The 8,479-nt window shown below is 45.4% G+C and overlaps 1 protein-coding gene across 7 annotated transcripts in view; it reads left to right on the top strand.

Moving 5' to 3' along the window:
* The first annotated feature begins 897 nt into the window (after positions 1-897).
* ERG (ETS transcription factor ERG) overlaps positions 898-8,479 on the top strand; it is a 148,761-nt gene continuing 141,179 nt past the window's right edge. Inside the window, exon 1 of one of the 7 annotated variants that reach the window (XM_027449113.3) lies at positions 898-1,191. The gene's annotated coding sequence lies outside the window, so the exon portion shown is untranslated. Of the gene's footprint in view, positions 1,192-1,300; positions 1,375-1,791; positions 2,195-8,479 lie in introns of those variants that run through there. The other 6 variants (XM_072027039.1, XM_072027036.1, XM_072027017.1 and 3 more) reach the window with 6 other exon arrangements.

Here is an 8,479-nt window from a genome sequence, read left to right as displayed (position 1 = left end):
TTGCTTCATTCACCAGCTCATGTTCCTAATTTTAACCAAACTGCTCCGTTTTGATTTTCCTAAGCTGTGGACTTAATGCCTGAGAGCTCGGGATGTTTTCACGCCCACTCTCTCAGGCCACAGGAGCGAGGCCATTTATCTATAGTGGGGGCAGGTGAGGAGGAAAGTGAGATGCTCCCCATCCCTGCACCCTGACCTGCAGGGAAGAGACTACACGGGCTCACCGGGAGATTGCCATAGGTGGGTGCTGCTCCAGCAGGTCCCACTTTTGGGGCATTTTGGCTCTTTGCTTTGCTTACCTTAGCTGGACATGGACTGGATTGTTGCTCAGGACCTTTGGGTCATATCCTTAGACCCAAAGGCAGTACAGTCCAAAGCCACCGTGCCCCCAGGGCAGTTCTCGGAGGGAGGGGAGCATGTGGTCTGCTGGAATCGGCATACTATCTGGTACCCTTTGGCATCGAGAGAGTTAAAGGTCCTCGGCACCCACCAGCCCTGGTCTAGGCAGTGTCTAAAATCAGTCCTAGACCCGCTTTATTTTTTCCTTAAAAACAGGAAATGGAGCCCTGAAGGCTTTTCGACTGGAGAGGGAGTGAGGAGGGGGTATGCTCACTCTGCCCATATCCAGCCCTGAGCCTGACCCAGACTTGGGGGTCTCTGTGTGTGTTTTTTTATTTCTTCTCCTTTTTTTTTTTTCTATTATTTTGGCAGACTTTTTGGAATGTCTGGGAGCTAAGGGCTTTGCTTCATGGAGCAGAATTCTGAAGCAAGAAAAAGAGAAAGTTATAGACTAAACCACAGAAATGTAAACATGTCTGCAGCTAAAATAACTCCACTTTCATTGAAAACACTCCTCGCTCACAATCAGACTTCTGTGTGCTATGCTCAATAAAACTGCATGCTAATAGCAACCAATTAATACATTATGTAGTTCTGCTTTAAAAACTGAGACGCTTTTAATTTTTTTTTATTTATTTTTATATCTTTTTTTTTCCTTTTTTTTTTTTTTTTTTTTTTTTAATTAAGGGAGTACTCGGGTTCTCTGCATTGTACGCCGGCTCTCGGCGCTGACCGCTGGCTGAGAAGCGCCGGGGTGACCGGGCGGAGGGTGATGCCCGGAGGCTCGGCGGGGGTCGAGGCGTGCCCGGGGGAGGCCGGGGCAGCGCGGCGGAGGGCAGGAGCGGCGCCCCGGTAAGGAGCCCCGGGGCGGCGGGAGGGCAGGACGGGTCGGGACTGGACGGGACGGGATGGATGGGAAGGGTTGGGAAAGGATGGGATGGGATGGGATGGGATGGGATGGGACGGGACGGGACGGGATGGAGCGCACCGCCGCGGTCCTGCCTCCTGCCGCCGGGCTTCCCGTTGGCGTGTGCGGTGCGTGTGTTGCGTGAGTGTGCGCTGTGTGTGCTGTGCGTGTGCCAGGTGAGCGCCCTGCCAGGGCCCAAGGCTGCTCCCCGCTCCGGATGCGGCCCCTTTCCATCCATCCCCTCTCCAGAGCCCGGCTTGCGGCGCTGCCCGCACCGCGCTCTTGTCCTTCAATTTCCCCGCTCCCTCTTTATTTCTCTGCACCCCGGAGCCATCTGGGCAGAGACCAGGCGTGGGCTTCACGTCGGGTCCCCCCACGACCCGCACTCTTGTTCTACCCTTTCCAAACGACCCCGGGAGGAGCAAGCTGCCGCGCCGAGCCCCTCTCGCCCCGTTCCCTCCCCTCGCCGGTCCCGCTCACCTCCAGCTCCGCCCGGCCCCTGCCGCCCCCCCCCGTGCGGAGCGGGGGGCGCCTGGGGGAGGGCTCGGGGGGCTGCGGAGGGAGGGAGAGGGGGGTCCCCGCCGCCTCCTCCCGCAGCCCGGGGGGTGCGGGTGCCCGGCGGGCAGCTCGGGGCCGCCCCGACGGCGGCGGGGGAGCCGGGGAGCGGCGGGGAGCAGCGGCTGCCCCGCTCGGCGATTGGAGAAACCAAGAGGCGCACCGAGCCCTCGGCCAGCGCTATGGGCTGAGCCCGGCCCGACTCCAGTGACTCACTGCTCTCCGCAGCTCCGCCAGCCCCAAGCTCGCTCACTCCCTCCTCGCTCACGCTGCCGCCGGCCGCTGCCTTCCTCCCCCCTCCCCTCCTCCTCCTCTTCACCCCCCGGCCGCCCCGTCCGGGCCCCGTCCCCTCCCGCCCCATCCCCGCCCGTCCCCCGACCCCTGCCCGGCCCGGTAAGTCCTTGCCCCCGGCCGCTCGGACGTGCCCCGACGGTGGGGGGCCGCAACGGGGCGGGAATGGGGTCGGGGGATGAGGGGGGAGAGGGGCAGATGGGCACGGGGGGCAGCGAGGGGCGGAGGGGGGCGAGGGGCTGCGGCACCCCGAGGCCGGGGGTCGGGGCGGTAGCGGGAGCCGAGCATCCTCCCGCGGGCGCCGGTTGCGCAAACTTGCCCTTCCCTTCCCCGCCGGCTTTATTTTAGAGCGGTGACACTTTCGTTTTAAGGCGTTTGCCAGCTGTCTCGTCGGGCGTCAGGCTATGAAATACCCCTCCACACTTTTTTTTTTTTTCTCTGTTTTTTTTTTTTTTTTTTTTTTTTTTTTCCTGGTTTGTTATAGCGGCGTCGGTGCCTTTCTAATTTTTTCGGCAATTCGTCATTCAATTAACTAATACTTAGACTGTCTTTTCTAAAAGCTGGCTGGTTCTTGGATGTAGGAGAACCTTCGGTTACCTGAATTGGTCCGATGAAGGTTGGAGGTGGTTGTGGTACTTTTTAGAGCAAGAGCTTCCATACAATAAGCAGAGCTCTATTTTGGTGACCAGATGACTTTCCTGTAGACTTTGGAGTGTGCATAATCTTATTTGCAAAAGCTGAAGTTGCAAGTTCTGGCTAACATAAACTTCCATTCATTGCTGCCTTTACAGAGAACCCGCAGTATAAATAAACACTATTTTATTTTTTATTTTTAATTATTTGTATTCAAAGTGTCATTCTCCGAATTAACACTCTCTGCTTCAGCTCTAAAGTAATACATTGGAAATCACATTCTACCCATGTAATTTTGAGTCCATTAGGAAAACCAGGATAGGTCTCTGAACTGCACATGGAGAAATGTCACATTCCTTTAGTTTAACCCTTTAACCACTTCCCTGGTTTCATTGAAACAAGTGGGGCAGACAAAGACAGCTTCTCAATAAGGCATGAAAGGTAACCTTTCATCAGGATATATGCATCAGGTGTGTGATTTCAAACACACCTGAGTGATATGGAAAGCAAGCAAGAAAAGGGTCCTTAGACATTGTTTGACAACTTCCTAATTAAATGGAAATAAACAAAGGCTAAACAAACTAAGCCATACTCACATGGGACGACTGTATTTTGATATTGATTATCTTACCTATTTTTAAAGGACATTAAAAAAAGTGTGTATTGAAAGAGTAATGTTAGCTCTTTCTTTCGTACATATATGTAGGCAAACAATGGATAGCATGCTGTGCAGTTCTTTGAAAAACTTTGCAAGAAAAAAAAAATCACTACCTCCAAAAACATTTCAGGATTTAGAGCTTTGAATAGCATCTGTCCCCACCTCCCACAATTGAGTCCCCAAAGTTAAACAAATCCTATAGCATGGATAGAGTTACAAGTTGCAGGAATTTTATAAATGATCTGTCAGTATGAGTCCGAGATGTGATTAGTCAGACTTTTTGCTCCTGAGGTGTTACTCTGTTTTGCTTATAATTTATGTAGATTTGATTCCTAAAGATATATACTAATAGACATCTATTAGGCTTATTTTTCTTCCAATGGTTTATAAGCAGCACGAACCATGGGGCTTCTCTCTCTCTCTCTCTCTCTCTTTTTTTTTTTTTTTTTTAACTAAGTTTGAGCTCTTTGTCAGATGCCAATGCAATTGGGGCATATGAGTCCATTGAGCAGTTGTAGTGATATGAGCTATGAGCTTAAAACACAGATTGTTACAAATTCACAAGTACAGTCTCTGATTGCAAGTACAATCATTTGTATGTTAACAGGCTAGCCCTTTTCTATTTGAAATTGCAGTTTGAATGCTAGCACAGTTGCTAGTGTTCGTTTTATGATTACACCCCCCAAAAAAAACAGTACTTTCGCCTTTGCAATGTGGATGTGTCTGTCCTACCTGCTCTTCTGGGGGAAGTTTATTTTCTGTGCATGCATGGAGTTGTGTAAACAAACACAAAATCCCCTGATGGTTGTTTGTAGTCCAGTTGGTTTGAACAACATCACATGAGCAAAATACCTGGCTACTGATGAGGCAAATCCTCTCCCCTTGCACCCTCTACAGAGCACCAGTGCTTTTCTAGCCAAGTTTGAGGCTAATTGCATTGGTTCTCCTTCTGCAGAGCAGTTCATTTTGACTGCTTAATTGAGATCCGCATATGCAACAGTTTCTCCTCTTCATTATATGTCCTCCACAGAGGTTCAAAAACACATGAAAAGCTTTTGCAGTGCTATTGGCATCTGGTAGCTCTGAAAAGTTATGTTACATTTCCTTCCTTTCCTTGCCTCTGCATTACTAAACACTTGAGTTATTAGCAGGTAACAGCAAAATCATTTAAAACGCTTGAGTAGAAGTGAACCCTTTCCCTTGAAATACCTATTGGCTTTCTCTCTTTCTCTTCTCCCTTTCTCCCTTTCTTCTTTTCTTCTCCCTTTCTCCCTTTCTCCCTTTCTTTCCTCTCCTTCTTTCCTCTCCTTTCTTCTTTTTCATTATCATGAACCTTGTCATTTTCTTTTAAGTGAATATGTTACTTCTGGGGGAAAAGACAGCTGTAAGGTCAACAGTATTTCTGTTAATCATGCAAGCAGTTTTGTAAAAGTGTCTGGCCTGAACTCTAGGTGGTAGTTGCTGACATGGGGGTATGGTCAGAGAGGGCCCTTTGGGCCTGATCTATACCAGCTATGGGCTCTGGTGCAGGCTTGGGCTTGAACATCTGGTGCTGCATACTGTGTTGTCCTGTTGCACAGCGAAGGTAGGCCAGGGATTAGTTTATGCACTTTTCCCACACAGTTTATTTTAAATGCTTTTGTTAAAAAGAGAAAAAAAAGGTTTTTGTTCGTAAGATATTTTCAGTCTGTATTGCAATGGTGTTTGCCTTGGGTTGCAAGAATTACCTTGTGTGCAATAATACCACGCTGGTTTTCATTGTGCCCACAACAGGCCACTTTCATAGCCACTAGAGTATTTTTGATTTCCCAGTGTGGCTCTGGTCATGCACTTTTAGTCAAGCAAGTTTCCCTGTAAAGTTGAGCATCACTTTATCTTTCACCCGAGCTGAAGACTTGAGCCACAAGAATTTGTGTTACTTTGGCATTTCGAATGTAATGAAATAAACAGAGAAGATCTAATATATTTCCTTCACAGTGTTGTTAACTAGTGTAGGTAGAAAACTGGCAGTCTTAAATTACTTAGCTAAATTTAAATGTCAGTAAAAAGTAGGCAAAAGAAAAAAAAATTAAAGGGTATATCTAAATATGGAGTTGCGGACATATCTGTTATATTTAAACTCCATTTTAACCTCTTCTATTTATATGTAGTGGTATGTGTATAATCTGGAGGGCTTGATTGAATATGAGAAACAGCAATTTCACAATGAAATGCAAAGTTTGTTATGCTGTAGACATAGTGCATGTACTTGTTAATCGGTGTATGTACAAAAACTAAAATGTATGCAGTGAGACGTTTTTATGTTGTTTAAGAGCTAAAATGATATTTGATCTAGAGAAAACATGCCATTTGCACAGTCTGCTTCCCGCACTTCTGTTGTAAGCGTATCTCCTATTAACCTCGGTGGCACTTTTTCTTTGACTGCATGTGAGACTGTGGTGTAGCGTTCATTTTCATGAGCTTACCTTTTCTGTGGCACATTCTGAAACACCGCTTTTTAATTTGGAAAGCTCTCATGGGAAGTGGATTGTTCTTGCATGCTGCTTGCATCAGATGAAATCCCTCCTTGGCACAACTTCATTCCAATGAGAAAAACTTATTCCAGGAACAAAATAGATAGTTATTTTTTGTTTGATAAAGCATCATATAAATATTAATTTGTCTGCCCAAAGAGAAAACAATAAACATATGTTTTCATTTTAGCTGGAGATACAACACACTTTGATAGACAGGGGTTCGAGAGGAAGGGCCTCAGCTTGCAGCCACACAAGCTGTTCAGCTGAACTCCGTGTGACCACTTGTGTCTGGGAGCTTGCTTTCGTGCACAACGGGTTGGAAAGCCAGGGCTTGCTGTTGAATTGAGATCTTTTGTTTTGATTTGTTCTAATGCGCATGCTAAGTGATACGACATCCAGGTGCTTATTAAAATGCCTTGACAGTAGCATTGGTTTGAGCCTTCTCACTATCTGCTAGGCAATGCTGTGCTGCTGCTGATCCTTCCAGCAGAGAGAAGCCCGCAGATGGCCCGTTTGCTCAGATGCTGTGTAATATTGGTAGAGCATTGAAAAGCAGCTGCCCCTTTCAAAACGTTGCTCATGCAAATGAATCTTGACTTCTGTTGTGTTTCAGGTCTTCTGAATTTGTCAGGTAGTCTGTGGCTTTGAACTACACATACCTAATTAGCTGCTGACTTAAAAAAAGGGTTGGCTTGTAGGAAATGATCAGCACCGGCAGACTTGCAGTACTGCATTGGGCAAGTTAAGCAAATACGAGCTCAAATGTGGTTTCAATCAGCGTAGTTTAGACACCCAAGTTTTCGAGTTTCTGCAGGAGGTCTGTAATGAAACAGGCTTGTTTTCTTTTCACCTCACAAAGAAACAGGAACAGGACTATTGGACTTTGCCCTGGCTGAAGAGCCAGCCACTGCTTGAGAGCAACTCTTGGAGCCAGACTGGATGGGGCAACACAAAGGTCTTGGGGTGCATCACTACCAAATCAGGGAATGCTGTCGGTGGCTAACACACACCTTCATCTCCAGTGAGGAGGTCAGGGCTGTCCCTGCAGCACATGGGCTGCTAGCTGGGATGCAGCTGGGTGGTAGCAGCAGCCCTGAATTAAGGCTGTGCAGGTGCAAGAGGGTCAGGAGAAGATGCTCTTCTCAGTTAACCTCCCCTCATCCCAAATACACTGCCTGCTGAGCAAGCTTCTTGTATTTCCACTGGCTGCTACAAGTAGTCTGCAAGGGTCTATTTTTTGCTAACACTGGGCTGCTAGTAAATATGCATCAGAATTTTTCTTTTTAATTTTTCTACTGCTGAGAGTGGTGGGCTAGGACTAGCAAGCAGCTTGCAATATCCAGCAAAATATTTTTCAAAATCTGATTGATTTCTTCTAATTTGTAAGTCATGTAGATTTACTAGTTTGAGCTTTTCATAATGCATTCTGACTTTGCATTGAGTTTATTACTTAGTTTTCAGCTTACTAAGCACGGATGTATGCAGTATATTTGATCTGATTTGTTGGAAGCACACTTTTCCAAGAAGTCACATATGTGTTTTGACATTTAATAGATGTACTGTATGCAGTTAGCATGTGATTTGTGTTAGTATATTTGAGTGCATGTGTAAAAATAATACAGATTTACTGAGCTGCACAAAGTATCCTTGCAAATTGCTGTTATGTAATGACAGCATAAAAACCAAACAAACATGACAATTGAAGAAAATGTACTTTAGACAAATCACATTTTTATCATTGAATATATTTTTATTTTCTGTGTAATTAAACAATTAAAAGGTCTTTAAAAAGAAAAAAAGCTTAGTAGCTATACAGAAGGGAAGTCTGAAGCAAAATTCAGTTTTCTAAGAAGTCTTTGTCAGTTCTGAATGAACTCTGTAATAAATTTTAAACCTGGTGTTTTAAAGTTCTGTTTATAAAATGGACTGTTCTCTATAGAGTTCACAAATTATACAGAAAAGATTTATAGTATAACTACAAAAGTAACATTAATACATTGCATAGCAACTTGTGCTGAGACTAAACTGCAAATGTTGCTTGGAAAAAAAGCTGATTTGCAGGACCCTTGTGAAGCAGGTATGGTAAAAGTTACCAATCATTTCTCCAAAGAACTACTGTAGCACTGATTTTTCTGACTGTAGTTGGCTCTTCAAAGGTTTACAGAGTTTTAGACACAGGTTTGTGCCTGTGGCATTAAAAGCAGGTTTGAAGAAGAAAAAAAAAAAAAAAGAATTTGAAATCAAATGAAGACTGGTAGGCATTTTGTGCCTTTTCCCTAGTTTCTTTATATTTGCTTAGAATGTGAAACTGGGAACTCAGATCAGTACTTTTCATTCCTTTGCTGTGTTTATAAGTTCTCTGGTATTTTTATGAATTTATAGCAAACAGTCTGTAACATGCTCTGTATCTCTAGCGATCAGGACAAGCCAAATCATCTGTCACCAATATGTATGTCAACATCCTGAAACCACAAAGAGCACCTCTTAGTAGGCACAACCAAGGTTTCATGTCAGCAAAGCAATTCATCATGCTCTTGAAATGAAGAGTGCAGAGAAATCTGAGATTTGGGTTCTTCCACC

This window comes from Anas platyrhynchos, chromosome 1, assembly GCF_047663525.1.
Source record: "Anas platyrhynchos isolate ZD024472 breed Pekin duck chromosome 1, IASCAAS_PekinDuck_T2T, whole genome shotgun sequence".
NCBI lineage: Eukaryota > Metazoa > Chordata > Aves > Anseriformes > Anatidae > Anas > Anas platyrhynchos.
Note: the sequence above shows the minus strand (reverse complement) of the source record. Positions and strands in the feature narration are given on the sequence as shown.